Here is a 17,971-nt window from a genome sequence, read left to right as displayed (position 1 = left end):
TATGTGGAGGAGTAACACTGGGGAATTTACTTAAACTGTCGTTTACTCCCTCTTCTGCACGAGTTTGTTTTCACATAAAAATCATACATAAACATTCTTTGTTCAGAAGTGTATCCTACTTATGTTGTGACGTTATGACAAGCTAGTACCGGTAACACTTGTCATTTAACCACTTATCACCTTAGCAAACTACACCAATGGAATATAAATACTACTAACCACGCAACACGTTCGCCCATATGAAATCAGTACCTGTACTCAAATTGAGTTTTACTGGAGAATCAAGACCACAATACCTGGCAGACAGCATGCTTTCAGTTATTGCGCAGGACACCTTTCAACAGCACATGACCCATGCGAAGGACTGTATGTAGTGTCTGTGTTGAAATGCTCGAAATCTATTTTGTTCCTAAGAAGTAAGCAGTAAAGATATGAAAACTTTGACATACCGTATATCATTCCTATTAGAGTCGTGCACAACTGGTTACGAAAAATAGAAATTATATACTGTATTGCTATTGAACGCCTGGCGCTATAGTCAGTATGCAAAGCTCTCTCATCTCGCGGAGTGTCTCAAGTTCGGTTTATCGAACATTCGAGTTGTTTCTCATTCTTTATGAGTGGACGGCAAAGGCAGACAACATTGAGCCATGCAGGAGTTACAAGAGCCTTTGCAAAGACGCGTTCATCATCGTGTAGGTCTACCATTTAATTGATAATTCTTCCTCTCAGTACATTCAATCAATCAATCAATCAATCAATCAATCAATCAACCAATCAATCAATAATCCATCGATTCATCCATCATCCATCCATCGACTCATTGATACATTAATGTATGGATTGATTGATTGACTCATTGATTAATTTTTTAGTTGATTAATTCATAGATTCATTATTGATTCATTCATCCAGTCTACTTGTTACAGTTAAATACCTTCAAGGGCAACAACATGCTTCGTGAAAATATAAGCATTTGAGCTTCAGAGTACTTTTCTTTTTGTTAATAACACTATCTTCTTAAAAATTATTTATTAATGAAATAATAATGCAGCTCTTTAGAGTAATTAAAACGCATTATATAACAACTACTGTTTTAGAGGTATGCATTTGGAGTTTAAAATGTAAATATTACACTAGAATGTAGGTCTATGTACTTATTTTCTTTTCTCTTTAGTAAGTAATTGTAATTTATTTTATTCTTGCATTTCTTTATACGCCAGATTTCATATTCTACATTACACTTATTTACTTTGTTGTTACCAGTGTTCATTTGTTCGTTTATGTATTAGCCTAGCTAGATCATATATACCCAGATTGCTCGGCCTTATAGACTTTGACTGTAACAACTTTTGCCAAGTTTACTATGCTGCCATCTAATTGTTACATAAGGAGTCACGTCATAACTCCCATTTGAATTGCATTAGCGACTGTACTACTATTTCGTGTTCGTTTACGGCGGACGGGTGCCGATCCTGGCGGTTGTTCTCTTCAAAATGCTACCGATTTTAATATAGGGATGAGCAATCTATATGTGATCTGGGCTATTAGTTATAAAGATAAATGTATTAAAGTGTTCAATCAATAATTGTAGATCTATATCAAGCAAACACATTTTTTTAATAAGGCAAAGTAAATTTCCTTCAATTGTTACTCCGTTTGTGTACTCAGAAAATGTCGGTTTCATGTATGATGAAGTGCGCCTGGTGTTCTGTCTACCTGCAAAACATAAGGGATAATCGGTTGAAAATCGAATATTCGGACGGTTGCCTGACTTTGACTGATGTTCTCTAACCGGTCGAATCTAAACCGGTTGTAAGCGTTGTTTTGTAGATCTTTGATTCCTATAGTATGTCAAGTTTTGATAAATAAAAAGGAAGTCAGTCAACTTTCACATCTGCTCATTTGTAACATAGAATTACCAGTTTATACACGATTTAAAGCCAGATTCTCTGCAACATGTCTCGAGAAAATGTACTGACTAGAGATGAACAACGATCGAGAAAGCAAGACTAACAGCGCCCGCAATACCGAAAACCCGCACGACAATGTTGTATACATCGCGCCGTTGACGTAAAGGCTGCTTGTGAGTGTTTCGAGACGCCGAGATTGATCACTCCCGAAGTCCCGCACGTTAAGCAGTCTTGAATCGCCACAGTTGTTTATATCTGACTGAACTTTTATCTACTTTGCAACTATTATATATGTATAAACAATCAAGTAGTCAATTTGAAATATCATATCTACCTTTCAGTGTATAATAATCCGTTCCCCAGTCTTTATTTAATTACTAGGTCCTTATTAAAAGGCTAGGAATTTTCTTTTTATATCTTCGAGATCAAGTGTGCAATCTCAAGCAAAAAGATTATTAAAGTTATGTTTTATGTTTCTTAGAAATGCAAATTTATTTGAGAATTGTTTTTTTTTTCTATTTATATAACCATAGGTAATATCATATAATAGAACCAGAACATTTTGATAACTAACATACTATTCTGTTTTGTCTTTTTGTCTCATTTAAACATTTTTAATGTTATTTATTTCAATGACGTATGTTATTCAAAGTTACGAAATCTTTTCACGCCGACCAAATGCTATTTCGAGAATGATGAGCAAGACTCGAAGCGCACGAGAATGACGAGACGAGACTCGAAAGGCAAATGCAACGAACATAGCGAGCGAGAGCGGCAGTTAGTTTTGTTCATCTCTAGTGCTGACATTTTCCACAAACTGAATATGATATTTTGAAGGCTCTACACTTGACCAATAGGCTATAAACTCTGTTCTTGTTTAAATCTTAATGCAATAGTGTTGAAAACTGAAAGTGCATGATATTATTATTATTATTATTATTATTATTATTATTATTATTAACTTGACTGGTTGCTAATGCTGACTTGTTTCAGATCTACTATTAACCATCTTATATTCCAGTAGTAATCTGTTAGATCTTCATTTGTTGAAACTCTGCACTATTTTAGATAGTTTTTGTTTATTACTGGTATAGATTTCACTTCTCTGCAGAGAGTACATTCTATCTTAGGGTACGTGCACGTTGGAGCAACGATAAACGAAGAAAGAATCGATCTAGCGACGCTTTGGTATTATCAAAGAATCAAGTGTTCATATCGGGGCAACGAGGACGCGAGAAGCGAACATTTTGATTTATCAGTAGAAGATATTCTATGCATACACTTAATGAAAGACGATAAACAGGAAATATCAGCTGCTAAGTTCAAGGTTAATATAACTTAAATATATATAAAATTAAACCCGTTTCTCATCCCAAAGACAGTATAAATTCGTTGTGTTGTGACTGGTTCTTGTGATCACATAACATATGACGAATAAATACACAACTGATCAATTTGCCAATATCTACAATAATTAATATAATATGCCAAAATTATAATAAATCGATTAATATTCGGATATATTGATAACCATCGGTAATTATACAGATTAATATTATCTTAATCAGAGATCATATAAACGACAAGAGCGAAGAAAATGGAACTTTTCTTTTTCGTCGCTTTTATCGTGTATCTTCGCTTTTATCGTTACTCCAATATGCACACCTCAATAACAATGCATGTTTTAATTCTCTCTGATATAGCATCGCTGCTTCTTTTATCGTTCATCGTCGCTCCAACGTGTACGTACCCTAAGGTGTTCCGTTGTAGTGATGCGTGTCATACGATCCTTTCTACCCAGATATACTCACCTTGACGAAGTCCATCCTGTTACTCCTAACATAACACACATTCAAGTCACAACAAAATTACTATTCTACCATAATAGAGGAAATGATACTTACCGGTACATGTTTTTAGTAATTCAGATTTTATAAATTATATAAATGTTTGTGCAAAGATTTCCTGTCGAGAATTTGTAGAAGGTTTCTTCTGTTGCAACTCTTTTTTCAGAGTAAACTATAAGATTTTGCATAAGAAATTCCGTTATATTAGAAGACAAGAAAATGTACTTTTCTGTCATCTTTAACATTCCACTATATTTAACATTTAATAACTTTAGTAATAAATTAAAAATATCGTATATACGCGAATACACCGCACCATTGAATAATCCACGCACCTTAATTTTTGGAGAGAAAAATTAAAAAGAAAAACTAAAAAAAATTAAATAGGCTGTAATTTGTGTTTTATTTACAAGAAATTAATCCTACGTAATGATTAGGGATCCAGTGTCTGAGGTGAAGCGCCAACCTTATTTCAAATCATGTGCGCACTCCAATTTTTCTTCGCTAAATTCAGGAAAAAATATACGCAGAGTATTCACGTATAACAGTAGACCTATATACACATTTAGGCTATTAACAGATCATTTATTGAGCTACAAGATCACACAATTTTTTATTTATTTATTTTTTAAATTTATCATGGCTTGAAACGTTGTATTTTCATTTAAGATGATTCTGAAGATCTGCATAGTCCTATGTGAAGTCCTATGGATCGTAGTTATCTGTAAAAATCACAAATAGATGCGTTAGTTTAATTTAATATAGACCCTACCATCGTGTGGCAGAAGAGATTAGGGGACAGTTATCAGATGTTTCCACACTCATTTCCTGTGAGAACAAAATTTTTCTGAAAAGCCCTCTCTGAATTGAGAAATTTGGGGAAATTTTGCGAATAGTTCCACTTCCACCAGAGCCAGTGTTTACACGATGGGGAATACGTTGTCCGCTGCTCAGTATTATGCACAGCACGTTAATGGAATAAAGGAACTTGTGAACTCTTTCAATGTCGAGGATTCTGCATCTATCCATAGAGCAAAATATGTGCTTAACAGTGAAAACATCTGTGGCTCCTGCTTTCCTGCAAACATACTTCAGTGAACATCCAAAATCTATTGAATACATGAAATCTTCTTCATTACAACTGTAAGATACAATTTATTGGTGTGATTAATTCGCTTCTAAATAAATAATTACCAGGACCTGTGGGTGAAGCTGTCGCAATGAAACTGAATAAAGTAATGCAGAGGAATCCAGAGTTTGAAAAAATGGAAAAATGTGTGCTCCATTCTTCAGGGGGAAAGTGTTAATTGTCAGTTACCGTGGGGACCTGCTTCAGTGGGAGAAAAGAATTTTGCACTCGTGACATCATCTTCGGACGAAAGAACATTTTCTTCCTTCAAATGTGTTTTGAGAGACAAGAGAAAAAACTTCACTATTGAGAATTTTGGAAAATATTTGTTAGTATACTGTAATCAAGAAGAGTACAAGTGAAACACACTTTTTCCAAATGTCATCTTCATCTTACGATGTTGGATGACGTCATCCAACATCGTAAGATGAAGATTACATTTGTAAAGTTCCTTCCCACCCATAAGCAGTGCTGACTAGATCAGACGCTATGGACAGTACTCTATAACAGAGTCGCCAGTATGAAAGGATAATTCCGAGCCTTTGGCGTGAGACGAACTCGATAGCTCAGTGGTAGAGCGCCTGACTAGAGTACAGGAAGTCGCAGGTTAGAATCCCGCTCGAGGTTGTGAAATTTTTCTTTCATACCATGGCATGATTGTGACTATAATAGTATTTAAATTCAAACTTTTTCCGTCTCTGTCTCTTTATTTTATTTCTTAATGTTCATTAGTAAATTTTAAATATAATTTCTTGCCTAAGTTTGAAGTTGTTTAGTGTGTATGCTGTACCTTTTATATACTAAAAACTGAAATTTCGGTACTTATTTGAATGCAAATTGAAATGATATTACATAAAATGTTAGGATTAATGATAATTAAATTTATTTGAATCACACATGTTAAAAGAGACCTTATTTACAAATGGCTTCTAGAGAACCCAGAGGTTCATAGCCGCCGTCACATAAGCCCGCCCTCGGTTCCTGTCCTGTGCAAGATTAATCCGGTCCCCACCATCATATTACACTTCCCTCAAATCTATTTTAATATTATCCTCCCATCTACGTCTCGGCCTCCCCAAAGTTATTTTTCCCTCAGGTCATACAACTAACACTAACACTCTATATACATTTCTGAATTCACCCATACGTGCTACATGCCCTGCCCATCTCAAACGTCTGGATTGAATAGTATTTCTAATTATGTTAGATGACGAATACAATGCGTGCAGTTCTGCGTTATGTAACTTCCTCCATTAAAAGGGGAAGGAAAAGAAATTGCGAATTTGTAAATATTAATAAGACTTGAAAAGATTAATGTTGTGGTATTTTATATGCTAAGACAATACCTGACTGCACATGCTGTAAATTTTAAAATAACCTATGAATAACATACAGTATATGTAATGTTTTCCAAAAGAACTGTTGCTACAAACGCTTCATTGAGTTCATACATCTCATATATTGAAAACTTTAATTTAATTACTCTATATACAATATGTCTATATGTTGTTATGATTAGTCTATAAGTGTATATTTGTTATGATTAGGCTATAATTATTTATTTGTTAATATGATTAATTTAAACTATAACCCTAATATACTATATGTAAAATAAGGTTTATAAATTTGGAATAGGCCTAACAACTGCTTGGCACTCTCAAATAACATTTTTAAATATAAATGTTCATGAAACGTGTAAATACTAAAGGCTGGTTCACAATAAACCGGGAACGGAAACGACAACAAGAATGAGGACGGAAATATTGTTAAAATAAATGTATTTAAATGTGAGTATTCACAATTTACAACTGTGAATGCTCACATTTAAATACATTTATTTTAACATTATTTCCGTTCTCGTTCTTTTTGTCGTTTCCGTTCCCGGTTTATTGTGAACCAGCCTTAAGTCTCGAAGCTATACGTTATCGTTTTTTTTTTTTTTCTGAAGATCCGCGGTCTAGCTATAAGTTATATTATTCGTTTCAAAACGACGTCCTCTGTTTACCTATTCGACGCTACGAACTCTATTGCCGGTGTTAACAAACACTAGTGACTCCTTCCGCTAGACGCTAGAGGTAGCCTACAATAGGTTTACATTCGATCAGTTGGTGACTGAGAAACACGGCGATATCAAGTTATTCAGGGCAGTGGAATTTATACGTGTTTAATGTTATTTCATTGCGTGAACCGGAGGAATGATTCACTATAGGAATCATTCTGAATAATTATTGACGTACAAGAATTGATCTGAGAAGAAGTGGCCATAGGCACTGTTAAGCACCAACCCTATATTTAACTGGGAACCCAGAAGAAAACTGGCGAAACCGTGGGTAAGTCAAGAATCTATTAATTCCAAATAATAGCCCAGTATTATATTCGTAACTGACAACTTTACTAGGTTGTCTGATGATTCACTGTAATCTGTGACAACTGAAATAATGCAGTGTGTAAAAAAAATACGTTAGAAGGCTCGGTAGTAGGTAGATGGGTACCATGTGATCATATTTTGTTAATAAACCCATTACCTACTGTATGTACAGAAACTCTTTACGTGCTAGCGTCTCTGAAGCATGGAGGAGGACGTAGGCAATACAGATCACAAAAGCTAGGAAAGAAGTAAAAAATACAATTGAAATACTGTAAGTAATCAGCATTTTAATCAACTACAGAAGGTGCTCCAAATGGCTGCCACCAACTTCGATACTTTTTGTGCATCGCCTGGTTATGGAATGTCGAACTCACCTGGCCTAACACCATTGGATTCCTTTTTCTTGGGGGTACATGAAAACCCTGGTGTACTAGGCACAAAAGGAATCTTGTCGTACGAATTCAAATAGCAGCTGGAGTCGTCCGAGATATGTGCTTATCACTGACGTTGTTTTGATGAATAGTACGCCTCATCTTATACAGGGACATCATTTTATTTTTACTAACATTTTTAATATTAACTTGGCTATACCTTTGGATCAACGCTGTTTGCTATCCTCTTCCACGACTGGAGTTCGATGATACTGGCGTAGTATACAAACAAATCACTTTACTAGGTATAGGAGGGAAGAAAAGTAGTTCATCCATTTACGTAAACTAGGAAATATCGCGATTTTGAGTTTGATCATTTTCATTAGGTTTTTGTTTAATCAAAATACAGTACAGTATTAACAATGAGTGTTTTTACTCACGAACTGAGCTGTCCATGTGGACGTATTCATTATGTAGTATATATTATACTGCCTACAGCACATTAGCTTATAATATGGAAGTTAAATTGAAAAATAATCATAATATGGATATTTAAACACATTTTTGAAAATGGTGACCGTTCATTTCGATTCAGGCTTCAGTTCTAATGTGCATATTATCGCACTATAGACTATTGTACCTAATCCCAATTACCAGTTTCGTCCTTCGTACTAGTAACTCATGTTGAAATAATTCTGTACCTACTCTATAAAAGAGTACATTACGTACTGTAAATTCAATCTTCACTTCTGCCCGATCCGAAAAGATAAAATTACTCAGACATGCTATCTACAGTCCGTCCAAGTGGTTATGTCGCAGGGTCGTAGAAAGGGAGGAAATCACGTGGCAGTTAATTACTTAACGAAGCCCTTTTATTTCAGTTATTTTAAACAGTTGTATAATATTACGTAGACGTCAAATTCCCAACAGAAATTAATGTTCTCAGAAAAGAGCTAAGACAGCTCAGCCACTAGCTGGCGAATAAAAGCTGGTGGGGGAAACCGGGATGCGACATAGGCAAACGGACGACAGTAGGTACCTGTGCGAAAATGATTCAATATTGAAAGCTCTTTCGTCACTGGAAAACGCGAACATATTTTTGGAACGTACTGTTTACTATGACCGTAAGGCTACTGTGACTGTATATGCGGTCTTGGATCTGTGTGGAGGACGATTGAACTTCATTAGTAGAAGGGGTGGGAGTGAAGTACATTCAAAAACTCAGGTACAATAAAAATTGAAGTAAAAATAAAATGATGCTCCTGTACAATCTGAATTCTAACACATAGGCCTAATTCTGACCGGTATGGGCCACTCTTTGTAATAAAGGATTATCTGATTTTCAATATCATTAAAGTAAAGACCAAGTTCATATTTTTGAGAGGGATTTCTCTCGAATGTTTAGCTTCATTGTTGATGTTTGTTGATTGACAAGTGTTATTATTATTATTATTATTATTATTATTATTATTATTATTATTATTATTATTATTATTATTATTATTATTATTATTGTTGTTGTCTTTCAGTCAGTTTACAGTGTATATTAACATCTTCTGAAAGCCAAATCAGTCAATTTCTCGTAGGCCTACTATAAGAAACCACTCTCCTCTATCCAACAATTGTCCTTCTCTTAACTGCAGTCATGTCAATTGATGCCCATAGACGCAAGCGCGCGCTTTAGAGCTCAGGAGAGGAAAGAGACAGACGAAAAAGATAGTATATTATGCCGCTTGGTCGAGCTATATACAGGGATGGCCAGCACTGATTCAATAGATAAAGGGAAGAGAACTTATTAAAACTGTATCCATGTTAATTTTTACATTTGTCTGAGAAGTATAAGTGCATTTTAAGAATGTAAGTTCTAATTTTAATGCTCATTTTTCACAAGTTTGTTTTTTTTATTCAAAAGGAATATTTTCTCAACTTTTTTTTTATAGAAAACTGAAATTTTCAGATATAGGACTATTTATTTAGTAGCCTTACAGGTACTGAAACAATGTTTTCGTAAATCTAATATACCGTAAATACGTATTACTGAAGATAGCGTATTACAAATTTTGAAAATATTCTCATGGAAAATGTTTGTAAAGAAATGAATTAACAAAGCAACTACTGTTACATCATTAGCAACAGATATGTGCCCATGTGTTGTAAAAATGTCAGCTCTATAGCTGCAGTAGGCTTCGAGAAAATACGATGAAAGAGTAATGGAACGGAGAAAAATTCTCTCCGGCGCCGGGATTTGAACCCGGGTTTTCAGCTCTACGTGCTGATGCTTTATCCACTAAGCCACACCGGATACAACTCCGACGCCGGTTAGAATCGTCTCAGATTAAGCTCCAACTCTTGGGTTCCCTCTAATGGCCGCCCTCTGCACTACGTCATAGATGTCTATGAACGCAGGACCGAAGTCCACACATGTGCTGAGGTGCACTCGATATGAGTGACTAGTTGGCCGGGATCCGACGGAATAAGCGCCGTCTTAAATCACGAAGTGATTTACGCATGGAAATATCATATGTACTTCGGTACATTAAAATAATAATAAAATAATATATTCGAGAAAATAATTTAATATTCTGATGATAGGAAGTTGCTCACCAATATCACCCTAAAAGCATGTGATAAAAGTTTTGTTATGGAATATTAGTTACACTTAAAACATATACAGTACCTAGGTAACTTTGCTTTGTACTATAATATTGTACTATAATATTGTACTAATATTATTAATATTGGTGTTGTACTATAATCCTTCGAAGGGGTGGAAAAATTCAAATATCTTGGAGCAACAGTAACAAATATAAATGACACTCGGGAGGAAATCAAACGCAGAATAAATATGGGAAATGCGTGTTATTATTCGGTTGAGAAGCTCTTATCAACCAGTCTGCTGTCCAAAAATCTGAAAGTTAGAATTTATAAAACAGTTATATTACCGGTTGTTCTGTATGGTTGTGAAACTTGGACTCTCACTCTGAGAGAGGAACATAGGTTCAGGGTGTTTGAGAATAAGGTGCTTAGGAAAATATTTGGGGCTAAGCGGGATGAAGTTACAGGAGAATGGAGAAAGTTACACAACACAGAACTGCACGCATTGTATTCTTCACCTGACATAATTAGGAACATTAAATCCAGACGTTTGAGATGGGCAGGGCATGTAGCACGTATGGGCGAATCCAGAAATGCATATAGAGTGTTAGTTGGGAGACCGGAGGGAAAAAGACCTTTAGGGAGGCCGAGACGTAGATGGGAGGATAATATTAAAATGGATTTGAGGGAGGTGGGATATGATGATAGAGACTGGATTAATCTTGCACAGGATAGGGACCGCTGGCGGGCTTATGTGAGGGCGGCAATGAACCTTCGGGTTCCTTAAAAGCCATTTGTAAGTAAGTAAGTATAATATTGTTTTGATTAGTTTATTGATTACTTTTATAAGGCTAAAGATACCATCAATATCAATTCCAACTTACTATGTCATACTCAATCTCTTTTTCGGGGGGGATATCACATCACATGATGTCTTTCATCCGCTTAGTACAGTATAGTTGTACTACTATGAAATTTATGTGAATATTCCTTCTTAACTCTTTATTTTGTTATTAACGTTTAAAACACAACTGAAATATTAAGAAATTGGTGTTAGTACTTTAGTTTTACTGACAATATAGATAATATCAAACAGAAAGAAGCTATACGTTCCCTTTGAAGTTTGTGCACCACTGTTTACTTAAGTCAACAGGCTGCTTATTCTTCCTTCCATGTCTAGCGCTTGATGCCCGCGCACGACGTCAAGGTAAAAAAAAATGCGCTTGCTTTGACATCACTGTCTTAACTGTCTTCTTTCCATCACTTCCGGAATGCCCTTTTTCCATGTTGTCATTGGTTTTCCTCTTTTGCTTCTCCATGATAGAATCCTATCATATGCCATCTTTGGCAATCTTTCGTCATTCATTCGCATCAAATGCGCATAACATATTACTTGTCTTGTTGATATAATATCCTCTACAAGGTCGTTAAAATCTTGTAATACAATACATGGGACGTTCAGAGCTAAAGTGGATCAAGTCACAAATTTTCATAAATCGAGTTTAATTCATTTTCTGATTATCTGAAGTTGGAACTTTTCCGAGCAGTAATGGATCAAGTCTTAATTCCAAGCATTCGCCGGTAGGTGACACCAGTCACTTTTGGCTCAGATTATTTTGTTCACGATGTTCTGAGTCAAAGTGGATCAAGTCACCAAAGCGTTGCATCAATTTACATCAGAATTGTTTATATTTTATAAATCTAGAATTTGAGAATGGAGCAATAAAATTATTGCTAGTGAAATTAGATAATCCACTAGAGCAAGTCAACTTTAAGTCCTAATATCTCAAAACTATGTCTCATGGACTTGATACACTTTAACTCTGAACGCCTCACATGTACTACGAATAATTTTTCACATTCTTATGAATAGACGGCGGATATCTAGGGGGAGGGGAGGGGAGGAGAATTCAGTTTTTCTACTGATAACGTATAACTTTGGAACTTAGTATTTACAAGTTTCAAGAAAGTTTATATTTAAAAAAAATTCTATTTGAAAGTGGCTAAACAGCTTATTTTGAAGTTTTTACCTATATTTGCCTATTTCAAACTAGACAGCGAAATTTTTATTTCCATACCTTCTTTGCAAAACGCTATTTAAAAAAATCCAAGTTCTACGTTGTAACAACTACAATGACTTTCCACTTTTTCTATTTCCCTCTTTCATCCTCTCTCTCCTTCTCTCTCTCTCTATCTCTATCTCTATCTCTATCTCTATCTCTATCTCTATCTCTATGAGTGGAGGAGCGCTTCTATTACTGATTTTTTTTAATCTACCCAAATTCATAGACAAAGCACGTAACCGACAGTTTAGTAATTAAAATACGCTAAGAATTTCGAAATTATGTAAAGGCTTACAGGCTTTTTTTTTTTTAGTCGAGTTCAGTTTCCATGTCAGTGCAGTGGTGACAAAGCAAACCGAATAAGACAGTGGCTTCAAGGATTTCCAAATTTTACGAAGATGGCTGCCATAAGGAGGTTAGTTATGTTTGATTTTTTTTTTGTGGTTGCTGTATTTCTTGACTTTGTTTTACAGTTACGATTTTCTTTTCACGACATTATTAGTTGAAGTTACAATTTTATTGCTTGTTTGTTAAAATGTGTATGTGATAAAGTTATGCAATTTGCATTCTTTTGTTTTGTGTGTTTTCGAAAAATATAATTTCAATTAATGCTTCACCATAAATGTTGTAACTAAAACCTTGTGCAGCCCTCGTGTTTATCGTACGGCTCGTCCTCCTCCCACACGTTACCTGCACTTCGTTTACGCTTTCACTGCGCCTAAACGAGACGCTCTACTGTATGTGTCATTTTCATGACATAACAATTTTCTTTAAGTATCTCGTATTTACGCAGAGGTTGGATATTACTGGAGTACCATTCCTAAACAACCAGTAAGTTTATACTTACTTCCGTCCTGTTGTATAGCAGTACGTCCCCCCACATGAAGTAGGACAACACATGCCTCCAAAGCAGGCAACATTTTCTTTGCATGTTATGGAACATGGACTTGCGGGCGGGTTGGCAGGGCATAGAGGATTTCTCGTGAAGTCTTCGCATTCACCTTCTACGTTGACCACAGCCACGCCCAGCATCACCACAACAACGAACAAAATGACGATCTGCTTGAACATTGTCAACTCGTGGAAGTCTGACTATAAGCCTGTAAAAGGGAATAACATGATTTAAATGAAAAGAAATAACTAAAACTAATCAATAGGCTACTTTGCCCCAGGAGGCTACAAGATTGAGTATTACTAGAGTGTTTACTGTAACGGATGATTGCGTGTGTGTAGCAAGCGAACAAGAGGGCTTATATAATAATAATAATAATAATAATAATAATAATAATAATAATAATAACTTAATTATTTATTTATTTAATCTGGCAGAGCAAAGGCCAGTAGGCCTTCTCTTCCGCCCAGCCAGACTCTAATTCTAATTGAATACAGTTGGTTACATAGTTATTACATTAATATCTAGACCATAAAACAACATGAAACTGAATAATGAAAGTTGGATAAGTAATGTTAGTGAGACAATAATAAACATTGGTAAGGAATAGTAGTAGTAGTAGTAGTAGTAGTAGTAGTAGTAGTAGTAGTAGTAGTAGTAGTAGTAGTAGAGCAGCAGCAGCAGTAGCAGTAGCAGTAGCAGCAGCAGGAGTAGTAGTAGTAGTAGTAGTAGTAGTAGTAGTAGTAGTAGTAGTAGCAGCAGCAGCAGCAGCAGTAGTAGTAGTTTAATTATTTATTTATTTAACCTGACAGAGCTAAGGCCAGTAGGCCTTCTCTTTCGCCCAGCAAGACTCTAATTCTAATACAATTGGCTACATAGTTATTACATTAATGTCTAGACCATAAAACAACATGAAAGTAAATAATGAAAGTTGGATAAGTAATGTTAGTGAGACAATAATAAACATTGGTAAGGAATAGTATTATAAGTAGTAGTAGTAGTAGTAGTAGCAGTAGCAGCAGCAGCAGCAGTAGTTTAATTATTTATTTATTTAACCTAACAGAGCTAAGGCCAGTAGGCCTTCTCTTCCGCCCAGCAAGACTCTAATTCTAATACAATTGGCTACATAGTTATTACATTAATATCTAGACCAGAAAACAACATGAAAGTAAATAATGAAAGTTGGATAAGTAATGTTAGTGAGATAATAATAAACATTGGTAAGAAATAGTAGTAGTAATAATAATAATAATAATAATAATAATAATAATGAGATAACTTAAATATTTATTTTGTGTATATATAAACATTAAACATTGAGAAACTTGAAACAGCTATCATTGTTAACAAGAATTGTTAGAAAAATATTTCCCTAGTCTATTCTTAAATTGGTTTGATGTCTGACAGTCCCTGACATTATTCGGTAGGGAATTCTAAAGTCAAGGAACAGCCACAGAGAAAGAGGATGAATATGAGGATGTTCGGTGGTAGGAAATGGATAATATTGAGGAGTGTTGTGATCGTGTGTCTAGGTTATGATGGGTGCATAAATTTTGAAAACGAGACGCAAGATAGACAGGAGTGGAGAAATGTAATACGTGAAAGAGGAGGGAAAGACAGTGGATTTTTCTGCGATCTTCTAGACGGAGCCAGGACAACATTTCGAGGGATGGTGTTACGTGATCAGCCCGGCGAATATTGCAGACGAAACGGACGCACATATTATGAACACGTTGTAGTCTCTGCGCCGAAGTAACGCTTAGGTCACAGTAATCGAAGTGGGGCATCACGAGTGTTTGCACTAACATCTTTTTCAGGGAAAAGGGTAGAAAATTCTTGAATCGCCTAAACGAGTGGATTAATGAAAATACTTTTTTGCAGGTTTCTGAACTTGACCACTTTAACAATTACATTATTATTTATAATTTATATTTTTTAAACTGTGTACACTATAATATGCTATTTTTATTATTTACACTATGATAAAGAATGTAGGCCTACATTGATCAAACATTATTTACACTATTATGTACAGTGGTGTGTGTTGTAATGCAAGGTATTTTATTTCAGATTACTGTAGTCTACTTATTTTGTAAACATGAGTGATATTGTATAAAGGGGCTTCAGACATTGACTACTTTCAAAAGCTGTTTGTTACACAGATTGCCTTTCGTCTCTAGAATATGAAAATTCTTGAAATATAACTTTTGTGGAATATTATTTTTATTTTTCATAATATATCAATTTTCATTATGAAATATCACTTCTTTGATCCAAATTGTCTTATTTAACACTAAATTGTAATTGTTTAACTCTTCGAATTACATGTAACTAAACACCTCTACATTTTGCTATTATTATTATTATTATTATTATTATTATTATTATTATTATTATTATTATTATTATTATTATTATTATTAATATTATTATGGGTTTTAAGGAACCCTGAGGTTCATTGCCGCTCTCACATAAGCCCGCCATCGATCCCTATCATGAGCAAGATTAATCCAGTCTCTACCATCATATCCCACCTCTCTCAAATCCATTTTTATATTACGCTCCCATCTACGTCTCGGCCTCCCCAAAAGTCTTATTCCCTCCGACCTCCCGACTAACACACTATATGCATTTCTGGATTCGCCCATACGCTCTACATGCCCTGCCCATCTCAAACGTCTGATTTCATGTTCCTAATAATGTCGGGTGAAGGATAAATTATATGCAGTTCTACGTTATGTAACTTTTTCCATTTCCCTGTAACTTCATCCCTCTTAGCCACAAATATTTTCCTAAGAACCTTATTCTCAAGCACCCTTAATCTCTGTTCCTCTCTCAAAGTGACAGTCCAAGTTTCACAACCATACAGAACAACCGGTAATATATAGCAGTTTTATAAATTCTAACTTCATGACTTTTTGACAGCAGACTAGATGACAAAAGCTTCTCAACCGAATAATAACAAGCATTTCCCTTATTTATTCTGCGTTTAATTTCCTTCTGAGTACCATTTATATTTGTCACTGTTGTTCCAAGGTATTTAAATTTTTCCACCTGTTCAAAGGATAAATCTCCAATTTTTATATTTCCATTTCGTACAATATTCTGGTCAGGAGACATAATCATATGCTTTGTCTTTTCGGGATTTACTTCCAAACTTATCACTTTACTTGCTTCAAGTAAAATTTCCGTGTTTTCCCTAATCGTTTGTGGATTTTCTCCTAACATATTCACGTCATCCGCATGGACAAGAAACTGATGTAACCCGTTCAATTCCAAACCCTCTCTGTTGTCCTGGACCTAACTAATCGCATATTTGAGAGCAAAGTTATTATTATTATTATTATTATTATTATTATTATTATTATTATTATTATTCCTACTATTTATTATTATCATTATTTGGTAGATAATTTATACACAAATTATCTATTACCAGTATCTCAGTATCTTGTCGATTTACAAAATATAAACTATACCGTCACAACATCTCCATGTGCTTCTTTGTGCGAGGTGATATACACATACAACTTACAACAAACCTACTTACAAATGGCTTTTAACGAGCCCGTAGGTTCAATGTCGCCCTCACATAAGCCCACCATCGGTCCCTATCCTGTGCAAGATTAATCCAGTCTCTATCATCATATCCCACTCCCTCAAATCCATTTTAATATTATCCTCCCATCTACATCTCTGCCTCCTCAAAGCTCTTTTTCCCTCCTATCTCCCAACTAACACTGTTTCACATACGAAATTCAATGAAAGGGTTATTTTCATTTATGCTTCCTCAATTCAATTGAAATAACTTTATAACAAAATATTAAGCTGGAACTCACCTTCTCTGGTATCTTCTGACAAACTGAGTACTCCGTATCCAGGGAATGTCTGTTATTTATCCTAAATTCTTATACTGCGCACTCGTTTTTATTTCCTTGATAAGTGACAGCAAATCAATCACGCTATTGGTATGACAGATTAAATGGCAATATTTCATGTTTAATAACACAATGATTTAAACTAATATTAGTTGAATTTACCGATCACTAAAAAATTAAACTAGCGTTATAAATCAGCACTAAGGTTTTTTTTTTTTATAAAACTTACTTATCCTGAGAATAAATTTAAAATACCTATGTATCTATTACAATGATTTACACGTATGTGGATTAATAGAAAATTAACCCCTTCAGGCCTGATGTACATTATAGAGTACATTGTTTCTTTTTTTTTCTTTTTTGGGATGTCTTCGATAATTTTAAATGTTTTGAAAAATTCAGTGTGATAGAAATGGAGAATGTCATTCTTGAAACATTTCTATACCTGAATTAAATATAAATTTTAAAATTTTGTGGCCGCAAGGGTCAAAATTGTCCCCAAATTTTGATTTTCTCTGAAGACTTGAGTTGGGAATTTTGAATCCCCAGAATGATTATGTGACCAGTTTTTTTTCAATTTTTTTTAATATAAATTCAGATCTTAAGGGCTTAAGTTGATAACAGCATTTCTTTAAAGAAGGACTGTGTGTTCCAACTTTCGTAGAATGCCAGTCTATAGATATATGAAACCCTCAGGAACCCTGGCTTTGTCCACCACAAATAAGACTCCATCATCACAGGGATTCAAACCTGGATCTGTAGTCATCAAGCCAGTGCTCTGCTAGCCGAACTACGAATGTTCAATCTTGTGTATATACAGGGTGTTCGGGTGAGTGTGTGACAAACTTTGAGATGTGATAAATGGCGTCAAATGGAACAATTTTTTCTTATAAACCCATATTCGGCGACGCTTCA

At 34.9% G+C, this 17,971-nt stretch overlaps 1 long non-coding RNA gene across 1 annotated transcript; it reads right to left on the bottom strand.

Annotated features, from left to right (window-relative positions):
- Positions 1-4,324: 4,324 nt before the first annotated feature.
- Positions 4,325-17,080, bottom strand: LOC138713287 (uncharacterized). Its single transcript, XR_011335820.1, has 3 exons — positions 17,018-17,080; positions 13,134-13,386; positions 4,325-4,482 (listed from the first exon to the last, which is right to left on the bottom strand). It is a non-coding gene; the product is annotated as an uncharacterized lncRNA (long non-coding RNA).
- Positions 17,081-17,971: the final 891 nt, after the last annotated feature.

This window comes from Periplaneta americana, chromosome 14 (genome assembly GCF_040183065.1).
Source record: "Periplaneta americana isolate PAMFEO1 chromosome 14, P.americana_PAMFEO1_priV1, whole genome shotgun sequence".
Lineage (NCBI taxonomy): Eukaryota > Metazoa > Arthropoda > Insecta > Blattodea > Blattidae > Periplaneta > Periplaneta americana.
The sequence above is the reverse complement of the archived record's forward strand: the minus strand, read 5'-3'. Positions and strand labels throughout refer to the sequence as shown.